This window comes from Microcebus murinus, chromosome 1 (assembly GCF_040939455.1).
Source record: "Microcebus murinus isolate Inina chromosome 1, M.murinus_Inina_mat1.0, whole genome shotgun sequence".
Classification (NCBI taxonomy): Eukaryota; Metazoa; Chordata; class Mammalia; order Primates; family Cheirogaleidae; genus Microcebus; species Microcebus murinus.
The window spans coordinates 152,453,588-152,471,310 of record NC_134104.1 but is presented as its reverse complement, the minus strand read 5'-3'; the positions used below and the strand labels follow the sequence as shown (position 1 = coordinate 152,471,310).

At 47.5% G+C, this 17,723-nt stretch overlaps 1 protein-coding gene, 1 non-coding gene and 1 pseudogene across 3 annotated transcripts in view; 2 read left to right on the top strand and 1 right to left on the bottom strand.

Moving 5' to 3' along the window:
• Positions 1–1,794: 1,794 nt before the first annotated feature.
• LOC142874925 (U6 spliceosomal RNA) lies at positions 1,795–1,901 on the top strand. The gene has a single exon (XR_012922509.1). It is a non-coding gene; the product is annotated as a U6 spliceosomal RNA (small nuclear RNA).
• Positions 1,902–8,280: 6,379 nt separating this feature from the next.
• The window catches only part of LRRC2 (leucine rich repeat containing 2), a 42,050-nt gene continuing 32,607 nt past the window's right edge, over positions 8,281–17,723 (top strand). The window contains exon 1 of one of the 2 annotated variants that reach the window (XM_012771039.3): positions 8,281–8,465. The gene's annotated coding sequence lies outside the window, so the exon portion shown is untranslated. Of the gene's footprint in view, positions 8,466–8,615; positions 8,812–17,723 lie in introns of those variants that run through there. The other variant, XM_012771040.3, reaches the window with a different exon arrangement.
• LOC142870592 (uncharacterized) lies at positions 8,358–16,929 on the bottom strand (annotated as a pseudogene).

The window sequence follows — 17,723 nt, the reverse complement described above, 5'->3', positions numbered from 1 at the left end:
CCCCTGGGGGCGGGGCAGGCCCTCGGGCGGGCCGGAGCATGACAATGCGCGGACTCTGCGGGGCAGGGCGGCGAGAATGGAAAAGGAGGAGTCTAGTAGGACTGCCTAACTAGCGCTAATAGCTCTATCCTTGCTTGCAGGTTAAAAACACCGGATGCACTTTTGAAAAAAGGGTAAATCAATCACTCTATCAAGTTGGTGATTCAGGGTTGGAGGAGTGGTGGAAAGTGATTGCTTTAATTAGGAAAACCTGAACAACGTGTATCGTTCTCTCAAGACATGGGGTATTTTATTGCCAAGTTTTATTTCTAGAAAATTGCTTCCGTCTTTGTTTTTCCAAAGACGGGTCCTCCGCCCCGGGGAGCCTCAGGTGGCCAAGGAAGGCGCGCCCTCCGGCGGTGAGGAGCTAGGTGTGCCAGGGGTACGACTAGGAAGGAAGCTTGCAACCGAGAAGTTCAGGGTCAGGGGGGTCCGCAGAGACGTGCAGGTTGCAGGCGACCTCAACTGCGAGCGGAGGCCGGAGCGCGCGGCGCGGGCGCAGGTGGGGCGACGGGAGGGCCGGCCGGCCGCTGGGGCTCTGCGGTCGGGCTGCCAGGCCTGCTCCAGGACAGAGTTCTAGAAGCATGGCAGGCCATGTCAGCCTTGCCACGGTCGTGCCCTGGCTTTTCTGTCTCCCAGCGCCCACGGAGCGTCCTCTTCCATCCCCACGCCGCGCGGCCCCACGACACCGGGAGTTGCCCCAGATCCAGCGTGTCACATGGAACCGAGAAAGTGTTTACTTGGTGGCCCGGACTTTACAGATTTAGAGGCGCGTCCGCAGGCGGGAGCCTTCTACCATCTCAGCCCTCCGGGTTATTTAATTTGGTACTAAATACGTGCAAAGTCACCAGCAGTTTCTAAACCTTATTTAATTCCAATTTCTAAAGGAAAGCCCGGCTTTTATTTAATTGGCCAGGCACACAAATGCGAGGCTTTTATGCAGTTTTATGCAGTCCGTTTACATCCCTTTCTGCTGATTGGATTTAGGCTGAGCAGAAAAAGAATGAGTAGCAACTGAGGCCATTCCAGCATCAGTGCCTACCTGTGGGATTGCCCGGGATTCACAGGCATTACTGAGAAGAGCCTTTGTTCACATCTACACCAGATCTTGGGAGCGTGAAACTTACAATTATCTTTATTGGGGGAATTGGGCCTTCTGCAATCAATGTTGGGACGCAGCGACATTTTCAGCTCAACAGCAACTGACTAATTCCTGCTGCTCTTCAACTCCTCCTTGGGTGGCTTTTTCAGTTTAAACGCTTCAAGTCTCAAGCCGAGATCCCCGGGAGAGTGAGGAACTTGGTCTGCAGCTCTAGGAGGTGGGAGTGGGGGAGGGCTTGGCAGAGGAGAAGGCTAACCCCATAACCCCTCGAGCAGCAGGGACTGCCCTGTCCATTGTGCTAAGTAGGTAAGTAGCGTCAACATTATTAGTCTCACCTTATGGAGGAGGCACCTAGTTCCATTTGGGGATTTAAATGTCTTTTTCTTGGAGACTGGGCCGGCCCGTGGCAGAACTGGCAGAAGGACACACAGCCCTGCACTGCCACTTCCTTATCTAAAGGGGCTGTTTTGGAACTTTTAGAGCTTGAACTAGGAACCCTACATTTTCAGGGAAAGGGACTGAGATCCCCAGTCTGGTGACGTTGGCGTGGCTGGACTGAGTTCAGCCTGGAACCCAAGGGTGCCAGCCTTTCTGCCACACAAAATGCCCTCTCAGCCGAGGACCAGAACCCACTGAAAAGATCCCCATTCCCTGTGCTCGCTTCGGCAGCACATATGCTGAAATTGGAACGGTACAGAGAAGATTAGCATGGCCCCTGCGCAAGGATGACACGCAAAAAAAAAAAAAAAAGGAAAATCCCCATTCCCCACGGGTACAGAGAGCAGAGAAAGCAAAGGGGGCCCGGGGTAGACAGAGCCTGGGCAAGTTGTGTGACGGGGAGGGGAGAAGGAGAACGGTTGGGCTGAGGAAGGCTATTCATTTAACAGTATTGAGTGAGTCTACTGCTAGGTTGCTTGTAGACCAGGGCTGGGCCCTGGGGAAACAGTGGTGAGGAGGACCTCACTGTGAGGTTGGGGAGGAAGAAGAGTAATTAATGATTATAATTGTGATTGCAAGATGTTGCTGCTGCCCCCAGATAGGGGAATTGAATGGCTACCCCCGGACAGGACAGCCAATAGACACCTCTGCTCCATCTCTGCTGAAACTGGCCAGCGAGCGCTGTGCCAAAGGGTCAGGGCTAGGGCCGGGGAGCACCGAGGAATGGGGGTTCCCCAATCACAAGCAGCCCTTCCCCTCCTCCCTTATGAAGGACATTAATAGCTGAAAGTGAAAAACAATGGTCTTGGTCTCCGATATTCCAGTATTGCCCTAGAGCTGTTGTATATTAAAAACTGGAGCAAGTGAGACAGAATTGTGCTAAAAATCACACAAATAAATTTTTGACTCAAAACCAGCCAACTAAGTAAGAATAATGGGAACCAAAAACATTGCAATCAAAGGACAGACTCCCAGTGTCTGTCTAAAGTCCAAGAAAGAAAACAAACTTGGAGAATGAGATCGATTTTAGTCTTAAAAAGCCAATTCAACCTTGTTTCAATGGTTGAGAATATGTAGAATTAAATTCCAACTAAAGAGTTGAAAAGAACAGCCATTTCTGTAGCACAATGCCAGTGTTTCAAGGTAAAAGCCTCCTGTATCATAGGGCTCCTGGGGACACCTTTTGTCTTACCTCTGTCTTAGTCCTTAGAAAGTTGGAGCAGGCGAGAAGACAGAAGAGAGCAGAGACAGAGCTGAGGAATTATGTGCATATACGTACCCTCCAGCCGAGGAACGGTGAGGTTTCTCTAAGCCCATCAAGCTGAGCACCCGGCAACTGCTGATAATACCTGGGTAACACTCCTGCTGAAGTGTTATCCACCCGGCAAGCCCTGCCTAGTTCATTAACAAGTTAATGGCTTTCTGCGCTCACTGGCAGACTTAACAAATAGCAACTGGAAACCTATTGTATTTGCCATTGATCTCTGTGTGGGGTTTAAAAGGACAGATTCCTGCATGCAAAAATCTGCACCGTCAGTGGGAAAGGTGTGCTCAAATGAGTTATTTTAGAGCTGTATTGTTATAGAAGTGGTGTAAGAGAAACGGAAAAGAGCCGAAATGTTTTCCTTGTGTAGGAGCTATATTATATTTCTTCTTATAGAGACGTCATAAATTTTATCAATGAATGGACACGACATGTTTCTACATTTTGTGATGCACTTCCTTGTTCATATGTCTTGGTCAACGCTTAAGAGCATAGTCATCTGGTAAAATTCTAGCACTGGAATTGCTTGGTTAAAGGGTTATTATTTTCCAAGAAGGCTGCCAGCCTCTTCCCCTCCTCCAATGTTGAGAGCTCATTTCCCATGTACTTATCACTCTGGCTGCAATAAGCATCTTTTTTTCTTTTCTTTTTGTTTTTTTTTTTCTTTCAGCATATTATGGGGGTACAAATTTTAAGGTTTCAAAATATGCCCTTCCCCCCTCCCCCCACAAGTCTGAGTTTCCAGCGTGACCATCCCCCAGATGGTGCAAGGCTCACTCATTATGTATGTATTGCAATAAGCATCTTAATTTTTGCTAATATGGTATGTGAAAAATAGTGTGTCATTGTTGTTTGGATTTGCATTGTTCCTTGTGTCTATTGGGTGTTTGTATTTCATCTTCTATGACCTGGCCGGTAGTTCTTCAGAAGCCACTTGAACTGCCTTCTTTGAGACTCAGGCCAAATGTCATTTGCTTTGGGAAGTCTTTGCTGACACCATTCTCTCTACCCTGGATCCTAGCTGTGCTGAGAACCGCATCCTGGTATCCACTGCCCCAGAGTTTACCTTGTCAACACTGTATTGTAAACTGCTTGTTTTTTTTGTCTTTCACCAACTCTTCCCTCTATCCCTTTTCCCCCTGGACTAAGAGGTCCAGAAACCTGGTTTTCCAGAAATCTTGGCTTCCCCAACCACTAGTGTGGCGTCTGCCTGTGCTGGTTTTCTTTTGGCTAAATCTTACTCCACCAGCCACACTGGTGACAGACAGAAACGTTAAGTCTCAGTCTTATTTTCTAAAATGGAGGTGGGGCGAGGGCAAGGTCTTTGAGAAAGGGCACAGGAAAACAACTTGTTTCCCCAATCCTGAGCCTGGGAATACAACAAGAATACCCCCTTCCCCCAACAAAGAAGGAAAGAAAGACAAATCCTAAGTATGTACTCTAAGCCATTGTTGATATGCCAAATTCTGGGCAACTTGTTCAAGAGTGTTCACCATGTATGAGACAAGCTAATTTGGATGCACTTACTGGGGACCATGGTAGGGCATGGAAAGTCCGATTTAGAGTTTTGGATGTAGTTTGACTTAGAATTCTTTTATACCCAGGCTTCTGGATGCGGCACGTAATCCCAGAAAGATCGCTGGCTTTGTGCCCCAGAGGCCTGGGGCCAGTGACGGTGTCCACCTGAGGGCAGGTAATCCTTGGGCAAGGAACTTAACCCCTTGGGCCTCATTTCCTGCACAGTACAATGACTTGAGTAACATCTCCCTTTCAGTGTTGTTTCTGGCATTAGATAACACGTAGAAAGTTCTGGAGACAGTCTGCTGTGTAAGGAGAGCAACATATTTTATCTCCTTCTACTTGTTTCTGATATTTTCCGAGTTTTGATATAATGTTATTATGCACTTGGAACTGTGCCAGGCATAAAGTAGGCACTAAAAAATTTTAGCTATTTCTTCTGAGTATCATTTTTAATTTTTTTATTTATTGGCTCTGTGTGTGTTTCATTTTAACCCTATAATAGTCATGCCAAAATTTGAAGGAAAAAAAAAAGATAAAATTAAACCAAAATAGCTTTCCAACCATGATTCCACCACTATAACCTGAAGAGTCTCCAATAGGAGTTTTAGGATTGGTGTTCTTGATAATTAGTTTGGCTGAGTGGCAATCATCAAACCGTCCCTGGGGGTCCCAATAGATCCATTGCGTTGGCAAAGCCATCCTCCAGGGGGCGATGGTCAGCACTATGTCAAGGCTGCCCCTGCACCAGGTGGATGTGTGTAGCTTCAAGAGTGCAGGTGACCTTTGCTCACAGGGGTGGAACCGGCTCAGTTCTGAGTTCTGGCCTCTTCCAGTTGACTACAATTATATTTTTGGAGAAGTCTGAATCCTCCTAGGGAAAAACTAAGCAAATATGAATCTTGGAGAGGAGGGCACAGCGTTCTGCCCTCAATCAGGATTCTTACTGCTCCCTGTGGCCAGTCGTTGAGCCCCTGTCTGAGAATTTCCCACTGCGCTTGTCCAAGCCTAGATTCTCTGACCGGGGCAGTGCGGCCCACCTGAAATGGCATGCCAGCCCGGTGAGTAAGTTTCAATTCTCTAGGAGCCACATTAACAAAGTACAGAGAAACAGGTGAAATAACTTTAACAATATATTTTATTTAACCCAATATATCCCAAATATTATCATTTAATTGCTTTGTTAAAATAAAAAATAAATGAGATATTTTATTTAAAAAAAAATAGTAAGTCTTTGAAATAGGTGTGTATTTCGTACTTACAGTTCATCTCAGTTTGGACTAGCCACGTTTCGAGTGCTAGTAACTCCACGTGGCTGTGGCTGCTGTGCTAGACACTGTAGCTCTGCTGTTCAGGAGTGTGGCATGTGACCCACGAGGGCCAGTGCGGCCTTCCTCAGCCCAGGGTGCTGTGCGCCGGGTTTTTAGGCTGCAAATGTGGAGTAGTGAGCCAGGAGCCCTGGCCACCTGCTCCCACAGCAGGGGCGGGGGGGCATTTAGTAATGATCATTGAACTGGAATGCAACGTTTATAAACTTTCGAGTTTTTCATTCTTCTATAAATATGTCATAAAATGAACGAGATGGTGAGGGGTTGGTGAGACCAGGATTTTCTTGGAAGAATGCTTCACTGTGCCTGTGACTCACATTCTGACAGGAGCACTAGACTCAGAGTGGCTGGGAGGAAAGCATTTGGTCCCCCCACGGATGTCTGGCTGAGCGTGTATGTGGAACAAACATGTACACATCCCTGCGGAGAAGCTGGAGCAGGGTCTTTGCACCGCATTTCAGTAGAGGCTCCGAGCCCAGCTGGAGCTGAGTTGAATAAAAAGTCTTGAGCTCTTGGACACCAGCTGAGGTTGGTGATAATGAGGCTGTGTATGAGCTGGGCTGATTCCGGCTGTGCGGTAGCCCTGGGAAGGGAAGACCACAGGGCACGGTCCTGCCTGCTGCCCCCTGGCTGCAGAGAAACTGGGAGGTCTTTCTGGATACATCCAGCCCAGAGACACAGAAATCTCTGCACAGTGATTTTAATATGATAGTAACAATTCCTTACATGAACATGATGAGTACATTTTATATTTTAAAACACTTCCTGGTTCGCATCCTTGACTATGAATCGGAAGCAACTGTGGAGCATGCTGAAAAACTGACCCTGAACTGCACCCCAGGCTTACTGAGTGACAGCCTCCTAGGGGGAGAGGGGCCCTCCAAGCCATGCTGGTGAGGAGCCAGTCTTGGGTAGCCCCGTACCAAACTGTGCTACTTCCGGGCCCTTACCACTCACTGTGTGATGGGTAGAGGTACAGACTCTCAGCCTGTCTCTGGTTTCCTGCAAGACACACTCTGCATTTTAGTAAGATCCTGGGTGATCCAGGTGTAGGGTTACCAGATAAAATACAGGACATCCAGTTAGATTTAAATTTCAGATAAACAACAAATAAGCTTTTAGTATAAGTAAGTCCCTTGTAGTATTTTGAGACATACTTATATTAAAAACTTTTTTGTTGCTTATCTGAAATTTAAATCTAATTGTGTCCAGTATTTTTATTTGTGAAGTTTCTCACCTTATTTGGGTGCACATTCTAGTCTGGCCTGGGCTCTGCAATGGCCCGCTCCTCTGACACTAGCATCATAAAGATGTCCCATTGCATTTTGAATGCATTTATGGCATTTTCCACCCCATTTAAATATGATTAAGTTTTTGAGTATTTAGTTCGCTCATAAATTGAAATAATATTTAAGTATTATCTAAATTGAAACTGCTTTTTCAAGTTATTTTCTTTTGGTTCAGAATGCCAGGAAAAAACAAAACAAAACAAAAAGCAAACTAAACACTGTCTAATAAGTAGGTAACTTACATTATTTATCCAAAAAGAAAAATAATTTTAAAGATCTATCTTAAGTAATAAAAAAGCCTGTAATCCTATCACTCTGGGAGGCTGAGGCGGGCGGATTGCTTAAGGTCAGGAGTTCGAAACCAGCCTGAGCAAGAGCAAGACCCTGTCTCTACTATAAATAGAAAGAAATTAATTGGCCAACTAATATATATAGAAAAAATTAGCCGGGCATGGTGGCGCATGCCTGTAGTCCCAGCTACATGGGAGGCTGAGGCAGGGGGATTGCTTGAGCCCAGGAGTTTGAGGTTGCTGTGAGCTAGGTACTCTAGACTGGGCAACAAAACGAGACTCTGTCTCAAAAAAATAAAAAATAAAAAGCACATCCAGTGCTTTAGAGGTATGATTTAATACAGTCACAAAGATTTATTGTGCTTTATTAACAACTTAGTATATACATTTAAATAATTATAAATGTCAACAAATAGAAAATGTTCCACATAGAAAGTAGTCCTTTTAAAGTAATTTTTGTAATTAACATTATTTGTATATATCAGACAAAAGGTATTTCTCAGTTTTAGGGCTGAAGTATGTGAGGAGACGGTGCCATTAAAGGGCAGGAAGGGGCTGTGAGGCCTCCTGGGCACAGCCAGGGGCTTGATTACTGGTTATTGTCACATTTCACCGCGTTGGCTATCAGCAAAACATATTTGCCCAATTAGTTAACTCTCTAGAGAGAGCTTAAACTCGCATACATTTTAGGAAATTGAAAAGAAAGAAATATAAGGATGAAATTGAGACCTTCCACGCCCATTGCTTCCAACATGGGAAAAACTTACATTCCCTTGGTCATGTGGCGTTGTAATCCTGCTTCTTTGGTTCCGAGCTTAGAGCGCTAAGAGCACGGAGCCGGTCCCTGCTCTGGCCGTGTTTTAGTCCACGCCTGAGGATTTGCAAGTGAGCGGGCGCAGCGCGCGCAGAGCGAGCGGGTGCAGCGAGGCCTGGCCCAGGGCTCACGCTGGCCGCCGCGGTCCGCTCTGCGCCAAGCCCTCCCCGGGGAAATCTGTTTTGTCTCAGGCCGGGCTGAGTCACACAGAATAGATAGACAGTTTATCAGCACATGTCCTGCAGATCATGTTATCCGCTTACAAATATAGCCTGTTAGCGCACCGGCACGGCAGGCTCCGGGCAGCGCGGGCTCTTCCGGCTCGCTCGGCGGTGCTGCTCTGCGGGTGTAAACAGCGGATTAGGCGACTCCGGGACGCGGAGGTAAGGGCGGTGGTGGCGGGGGCCTTCCTGGAGGGGCAGGGACCCCGGGAGGGGGGGCGGGGCGCGCCACCTGCGGGGCGCGCCGGGCGGAGGGCTGTGCCTTTGCGCTCCGCTAGTTTCTGTCCTCCCCTGGGGCCGCGGTGACCTCGACCCAGCCCAGGGGCAAGTGTCCCTAATGGGACAGGGGCCCCGAGGACGAGGTATTGACGCGGGTGACTCCGGAGCCTGCTTAGCGGGCTTGTCCTGCGACCCGCCCTGGGCCACGGCTGAGCGCAAAGCGATCTGGTCCAAAGCGCTGTCCCGGGAGATAAATCAACTTTGTTTGTATCCTCTGGCGCCCTGGAAGGTATGAGTGACGCCTGACCCTGCGCGGGGGAAAGCGTCTCAGGGCCCGTGGCGTGGCGTGGGGTGGGATGAGGCGGGTGGAGTGGGGTCCAGGATGGAAAGTGATTGGAGACCCAGAGATTGTCTGGCTTTCAGCGGCTCAGCGCTGGCTCTTCTGCTGGACCAAGCCCCCCCAGAACTCAGGAATGGGAAGGGGTTCACCATTATTCTTCCAAAGAACCTCTGCGAACCGTGCAGGGTGGAGAAAACCCCTCAGGTGCTCAAGTACCTCTCGTTTTTATTTGGTGACAATGACCCTGTCTTAATTTCTTTTCTTTTTCCCTTTAAATAATTGACCATTTTTGAGCCTTACTAGGTGCCAGGTACTGTCTAAGCACTTGGCACAAATGCTCACATGTAACCCTCGTACCAGCCGGGCGAGCTTGGTGCTGCTGTCCTCGTGTCCACGGGAGAACACTGGGGCTCAGAGAGGTTAGGCCGGTTCTCAGGGCCATGCGGCCAGTAAGCCCATAGGCAGGGCTCCAGCCCAGCAGTCTGGCTCTGGGGAGGTCCTTTTAATCCTATCTGGACCTTCTCTCTCCTGGGCTGGATTTTCCAGCTTAACAAATTTCCATCAAAATAATCAGGTGTCTCCAGGGAAACTGCTCATGTGGCATAAATGATTTGGCTGACTGTACTAACTTTACTTGAATAGGTGGCCCATACTTACCCCACTGCTTCTCTTTTTATTTTGAGATAGGGTCTTTCTATGTCACCTGGGCAAGAGTGCAGTGGTGTCATCACAGCCCACTGCAGCCTCAAACTCCTGGGCTAAAGTGATCCTCCTGCCTCAAACTCTTAAGTCGCTGGGACTACAGGCATGCGCCACCAGTCCCAGTAAAATTTTCTTTTTGTAGATTAAACAGATGGCTGTGGCACAGCTCTCTACGAAGGGTCTCACTTTTACTCAGGCCGGTCTCAAACTCTTGACCTCAAGTAAATCCTCCTTCCTCAGCCTCCCAAAGTGCTAGGATTACAGGCGTGAGCCACTGTGCCTGGCCCTTACCCCACAGTTTCTATTGGAAAGCTCACTCTGTGTTCCAACTTTGGGGTCCAGGCAGTGGCCTTAGGTGAAGATAGAATGGAATTTGAGTCACCTAAGTTCCTTGGCTGCCATATTATTGCCCCCGTTGCACTTGGTGGCTCGGGAAATTCGGTTGGTTACAGTTCTCTTGAATCTGGCAAGGCTGCTGATGTGGGTCTTCACAGCGAGGACACACTTGGAAGTGTGTTGTGGCCTGGAATTGGAAAGCTCGAGGGAAAGAGGGGTCCCGGGGTCCCCAAGGGGCAGGAGGGGAGGAGAGACCCAGGCTCTCTCCCCAGGTTCAGGTGACCCCTGGCACTATCTCCTCTCCCTCCCCTCACCCCTCCCCACCTCCAGAGGGAGCCCCTCCTCCCAGACTCCTCCAGATGCTTCAGGATACTGAGAGGTTTGCCCCGCACCCACTCTGCACCTCCCGCCTCCCATCCCGGTCTGTCACTTGACAAGAAGGGAGAGGACTAGGTCACCAGAAAGCCCCCCCTCCCCCATATGACTTCTGAGTGGAGACCAGTGCTCTGGTGCCAGGGGACATGTTTTTCCAGTCATGTCCTCTGGCTCGGGAGAGTGGATCCTTTTGTAAAGTGATTCTGATATAACCGGATTGGGGAGGCGGGCACAGAAGTTAACCAGCCAAACCCTTCCTCGCTGTCTCTGTGGGACTCTCCCTCGCCCCTCGCCCCTCCCGGCGTCCTTCCTCTTGGCTCCCAATCAACATGCTGCACTGAGATACATCCCTTTATGCGGATGTTCTCCCCTGGGGACTGGGAATTTGGAGGCATGGACAAGACCTCAGTTTTTCTGCGTTTGGCTGCCCACAAATGTCAGTTATTTAGGATTCCTAGGAATTGAAAAACAGAAATACACACCAAGTAAAATGGCGCAGCACACATGGTCTCTGTATTGAGGTTCCGGAGCAGGAGCCTGGCATCTGTAGCCCTTGCAGGACTCAAGGCCTCCTCGTTCGATGTCTGTGGCACAGCTCTCTGTGCAGGGGCTCGTGCGAGGTGACAGAGACTACATCTGCCACCGCGTGGCCTGCTCTGTGTCAGGTGGCTGAGTTGATGGGTGCCAGCCTTCTGGGGACTTCCCGGTAGCTGCTCCTATCAGTAAACCGAGGCTCCATCCATGGACATATGAAATATATTAGTAATTGCACAATCACCTATTTAAGTTGCATTAAGTGCTGTAATGTGAATGAGCCATGGATGGACAGAGAATATCACGGGAGGGTCTTTAGAGGAGGGGGCTGGAAGGCCAGACTGAGGAGAAGACATGTCAGCTGAGTTCAGGGCGTGTGGGGAGGAGGCCATGGCAATGGGAAGAGTGGTCCAGGCCCCGGGGGCAGCGTGTGCCGAGCTCTGAGGGGAGAGAAGTGCAGGGTGGACTGAGGAGGGGAGCAGTAGGGGTGAGGCGGGGGCGGGGGGTGCTGAGGACAGATCATGCCAGGGGCTCCCTGTCCCCGTGGAGAGCTGGGATCTCACTCTCATTCCAAAGAGAAGTCTCAGGAGGATTTGAGCCCTGGGGCAGCTTGATCTAGTTTTTGTTGGGAAATGACTGTCACTATCGAGTGGAAAGTGTATTGGACATGGGTAAGCGGGAAGCCAGGAGACTAGTCAGGAGACTTTTGCACAACCGAGGCAAGATGTGACACTGGTGGTGAGAAATGCATGTCCTTGAAGACCTAGGTGATAGGTAAGTGGATGGGTGGATGAGTGTGTGCGTGTGTGTGTGTGTGTGTACACGCAAGTCTGCATGGCGGGTGGGCAGAGCGAGGGAACAGAAAGCAAAAGGAGTGACCTGCAGTTAATGATGTAGACATTCATGACATGGGGCATTAGGCAGGCCTGGGGAAGGATAGATTCTAAAGGAATAAGTTTGGGGGTCATTCTGTTTCTTTGAGACATGTGCAAGACATCCAAGTGTTTATGTCACAGAAGTGGCTGGATATAGACCCAGATGTCACCTTAAGTTAAGACTGATTTTCATAAGTGCCTCGTATTTTACTGTCCACTGTCTTAGTTATTTATTGCTGTATAACAAATCACGTCTAAACATTTCAGCTTAAAATAACATACATGTACTATCTCACAGTTTCTGAGAGCCAGAAATCTGAGGCAGCGTGTCGCTGAGTGTTTCTGGCCGAGGGGGTCTCATGAAGTTGCAGCCAGGATGTTGGCTGGGGCTGCACTTACCTGAAGGCTTGACTGGGGCTTGAGGGTCTGCTTGTAAGACAGCCTACGCACGTGGCTATGGCAGGAGGCCTTAGTTCCTCTCCTCAGGAAGCTTCTCAGGTGCTGCTTGAGCATCCGTGTGACACGGTGGCTGACTTCCCCCAGAGGGAGTGATCCAAGGAAGAGAGGGAGCAGGATCTTCTAGGACCTAGTCTGGGAAGTCACACACCATCACTTTCATCACACTGTATCCATTACGAGTGAGTCACTAAGTCCAGCCCACCTCAAGGGGAGAGGGATTAAGCTCCCCCTTTTTAAAAGGAAGAATGTGAAAGACTTTGTGGGTACAGTTTAACCCATCATATCCACCAAAGCAAAATATTTTATGTTTTATTGTCTGCTAAAGCTAGGATCAGCAAACTATACTGCAAAGGCCTGGCACCTGTTTTGTATGGCACCTGGGCACTGCTGGGACAGCTGGGGACCAGGCTGGGGTGTCCCCTTCTATTTCTACTCTTAGTGTCTGGCTACCTGGCCAGCTGTATCTTGCTGTAGGCCAAGGCCCACACTGGTTGCCATCTACATGTTGGAGTCTCCATTGTTGGCAGTTGCCAGACACCAAGCATTGGAATCTTAGCTCAGGAGATGGTGACTTAGCAGATCACCTTGCCCCCTGCCAGCCTGCTTGAGATGCAGGGAGGAGAGAAGGACACACAGGCATCTATCTGGGTGTCACTGGGGCAGAGGGTGAAACTGACTACAGCAGGCTTCCCCTGCCATCCCCAATCCCACCCCTCTGCTCACCAGGCCTGTCGGCTTCTTCCCTCTTGGGCTAGTCGCTCTTGTCCAAAAACATTTGCTGACTCCTGCACTGATGCAAAAGATTTGTCTAGATGGTATTTTCCTTTCCATTGTGAACCTAACTTTTGAGAGTCTGAGATGATTGACATTTTGACGCAGTAGCTGCAACACTAAGTCCCTGGCAGTCCCTGGACTGGAGAGAAATGTGCTTGACCACACTCTGTGCCCAGGGTCCTTTCCTTTCCAGCAAGAAATGCCGTTGTTTTCCTTCTCTGTCTCATGGTCCCGGGTGTTTTCTTCTCTGGAAGATGCTCTGTGACTGTGGACAGCGTAGCTCAAGTCTAGAGAGGCTTGTTCTCACAATTCTGCTACAACCACACAAACCCAGATCCGCAGCAGGGAACTGGAACTAGATGCCACCTTGGAACCATGACTCTTTGCTGTCAGATTCAGTGAGGGCCCAGGCTGAAGCTTTGCACTGCCTGGGAAGAGTCTACTTGGTTGTAAATTTTCCTCTAAGATGCTATTGCTTCATTTGTATTGAGGGTTTCCCACACTGGGTCCTATAGATTAATCTTTCCCTTTTCTGTTTTGGTGTAGTATATTATGGGGACATGTCTATAGTCCTGGAGAAAGTTAGTTCTTAAGATATTACATTTTCTGTATTGCGTGAAAGATTGTGTTGACTGGAGTTCATTCTATAGAGAAGAGATTAACTTTGTAAACAATTTGCCAGGTGTCTTTCTCTGTCCTAAGCTGCTGAGGGGCTGGTACCTGTGTCTGTCCCTGAAATCTGCCTCTTCTCTGCTCCCCAGTGTGGCCCCAGCCCTGGTTAGAGGGTCTCTACCTGCCCCGGACTGATTCTTGGGCTCTCATTGAAAAACCTCTTTTCCTAAGCACCCACCCATGGAGCTACTACCTCCTGAGTTCAGTTCAAACTTGTCCAGCTGTCTAGAGATGCCTCTGGACTCAGCCCTTTTCCGCACAGGATGCCAGGAGGACCTGGCTCTTGGGAGCTTGTATTTCTTAGCTTCCTAGCACCTCTGGACGTTACATGTGTTAATACGTCTCTAGTGGACGTGGTCATCACCTACTGTGTTTAGAGTCTCCAGTTTTCATTACTCATGTTTGCAAGCAGAATTTCATCTTACAGGGCAAGATTTCATCCTGGCACATTCGAACCCCCTTAATTCAAAGGAGGTTTTAGAACAGAACTTCCTTCTCTGCTTTGTACAACACAGGGAAAATGGTGAATGTGGTTAGATGACAGACACAGGATACCCTCTTTCCTACAAAAATACTGAGAGTAGTAATGGTGTGTAACTATTAAGAAATAGATCAAGGCCTTTGGTAATTAAATTTCATATATTGCTGGGATTTATCAAAGATGATTAAGTCATCTTTGTTGACATGATCCAATATTTAGAGCACAAAGGCATCAGTCAAGAAGAGGCCATTCCCTAAGATAGAAACTTGAATTGCATTTCTCTAAATTAATGCATAGAATTTAATAAGCAATGATATTTTTTAATGCAGGGGCAGTTAACATATAGATCTGGTTACTTCTCAAGGGCTGACTGGCCTCAGGAAATGAAAGAACCTCAGTGAAAGAACCTCAACGAGGAAATGAAGGAATCTGAGTTGTGTTTGGCTGGTCTAGAGAGCATACATACGCCCTGTGGTTAGCTAGCAGTTCTTCTAGCTTCAGTCACTCTGGCTGGCCGGGCTGTCTACACCGCTCAAATGCATTTAACTTTACTTTGGCTTTTTGGTTCACTTTCATGTGTAGAGTTGGGTTACTTGCAGAGATTTCCTCCGAGAAATTATGCTGACAATCTTTCTTTTTAATCTTTCTCCATTGTTGGCTATGGCCTTTGATCTTATGTTTTCAGGCTGATGTTAGGCATTTCTTTATGGAGGCTTTTATGTCAAAAGCCAAAGCCTTAAGAGCGTTGCAGGTTAGGTGCTCCTGAGGTGAAAATAACAGAGTAGGAAAAGTGGTAAAAGAAAAATTAAACACAGAGATTTCTGGTGCTGGATTGGGTGGCATAGCACATGCCACCCTGTCTCTCCCGCTATAAAACCTGCGCAGACTACATGGAGCAGTGATATGAACATGGAAAAGTAAGCAAGAGGATAAGGAAAGGACACCAGAATTCAGTGTCACACAACCGGTAGTGTTGCCCATTTTTCCCCTGTGTGATTCGCAAGCCAGGACACAAGGCGGCTTGAAACCCAGAACTGGGCACAAGGGCTCCTACAGAGGGCGCTCTGGGAGAAGCCTTCCAGTTTTGCTCCAGGAGTAGGAAGTGGGGCTCCTAATGCTCAGGGAATGGGGTAAATCCCTGTTTTTCTTTTTTTCTCTTTTTCTTTTCTCTGTTTTCTCATACTCCAGCCTCAGAACATTGTGACAGTAACAGTGATGGTGGTGGTGGTGGGGAGAGGTCAGACACCTAAAACTTGGAGAGAAGGGAAATTTCCTTTCTTTTTAATTAAAAAAATTAAATTAAATTAAAATTAATAATTACTTTATTTTTATTTATTATTATTATTTTTTAATTGACACATCATAACTGTCATCACATTTATGGGGTGCAATGTGATATATGTATACAATGTGAAATAATTAAATCAAGTCAACTAACATATCCATCACCTCATTTACTTATCATTTTTATGGTGAGACATTCAAAATTTACTCTCTCAGTTCTTTTGAAATATGCAACACATTATTATTGACTATAGTCACCCTGATGTTTATAGATCTCAAAACTTATCCCTCCTGTCTACTGGAAACTTTGTACCCTTTGACCAACAACTCCTCATCCCCTCCTTGCCCTGCCACTTTCTATTCTCTACTTCTATGAGTTCAACTTTCTAAAATTCCACATCTAAGTGAGAATGTGCAGGGAACCTTCCTGTCTGACCAGAGGAGCTGTAGTCCCCCAAAATTGCTTTCTTCCATCTCACAGTACTCCTGCTGCTTGGCCCCGAATGCAGGTGCAGTTGCAGGAAGTGCATGGCAGAGCAGGGTAGCTACAGGCCCAGGTTTCTGGCCAGAGGACTGAAAAGAGAGCCCAGGAATCTGGAAGCAGTAGGGAGAGCACAGAGAGAGAGGAGCTCAGGAAAACAACGCCATGAGTTTGTTTAGGAACTCCCTGAGCTGCGCATGCGTGGGTCTGACTCGGACCAGCATGCCGATGACTGTTAGAACTTAACACTGCCAGGACAGGCCACCCCTGTTGTCCCACACGAGTGGGTGTCGCACGTGGAACACAGGTGCATAGCACCACAAAGACTGAAAACTGAACTGATGTGGGAATCACAACCCTCATAAGGCGGCAGGTTGGAATCTAAAGTCTGAACTTAACCAATCTGATTAACTACGGTGTCAGCTGTCAACGTACTGCCTCGCAGTTCTGAATGCACCATCCAATATGTGTATTCTGTGATATGCAATGGAATTCTTTTAATTATTCATCCTTTAAAGTGCACACTGATGTTAAGCTTTCCTAGGAGAGGGCACTGGAGAGACAAGGTAGTAAGAGGCTTCCTGACGTTTCTGTTGTGGGCTGGGGATCAGCAGTGTGTGTATGAGAACATCTATTGGAACCTGCCCCGGCTGTATAGGTGCAGAATACAGTCCCTTTGCCACATTCCAGACTTAGCCTGGCAAAAACCTTTCTACAGCTCCCTCTCTTGACCCAGAAAACAGAGCCCTTGTACAGCCCATGTACTCTGAAGACCTCCTGCCCCTGCCTGCATTCAGTCTCTCTCTGCAAGCCTCCACGTGACCTGTACACAGTTGTCTGTGGTCCTGAGGGTCACACTCCAAGATGCCACTCCTTCTGCAAGTCCCTGTGTGGTCCACATACTTGCAAGTCTAGCACCTGGACTTCCACTACACGCCCCTGCCAGCAGTTGCCTATCAGCTGTTCCCCAACCTGCATTCTGGGGAGCGATCTATTGGTTGTCCAGGAACTCCAAAGCAGCCTAACCAAGCCAGAGGACTTACCTGTTCTCTGGTGGGCTCAACCACAACTTCTGAAATGAAGTCTGAACCCATTCCAAATTGTCCTTTCTTGGGTACTCTCACTCAGCCCTGGGATGTGAATGGAAAAGTAGAAAGTATCGGCAAAGAAATAGAAGCTATAAAGAACCAGAGGGAAATTTTAGAAATAAAATAAACAATATTTGAAATAAAATACTCACTGGATAGGCTTGTAAACATAATGGAGATGGCATAAGGAAGAGTTAGGAAACTTGAAGGTAGATTCCTGGATATTACCAACCTGAAAAACAGAAGAAAAAATTTGTAAAAAATGAAGAGGCCCTCAAGAATCTATGGGACAGTACAGAAAGGTCAAAAATATTTGTGTCATCAGAGTTCCAGAAGGAGGCGAGAAAAAGTATAGTGCAGAAAAAAATGTGAGGAGATAATGGCTGAAAAATTCCCAAATTTGGCAAAAGATATAAGCCAACTGTTAAGCAACCTGAGTGAATCCAAAACAGGATAAACCCAGAGAAATAAATACCCAGACACATCATAATTAACCTGAAGAAAGAAAGATAAAGAAAATCATCTCGAAAGCAGCAAGGGGGAAATGATGCATTCCCCCGAAGGAGAATACGGTTCAAGTCACTGCAGATTTCTCATCAGAAACCACAGATGCCAGAAGAAAGTGGCACAACATTTGTAAGTGCTGAAAAAAAAAATGGTCGACTCAGAATTTTATATCCAGCAAAAATCATCTTCAGGAATGGAGGTAAGAAAAAGACATCCTCAGATAAAGGAAAATAGAATTTGTCAACACACTTCCTCTAAAATAATTGTTAAGGAAAATTTTTTAAGACAGAAGG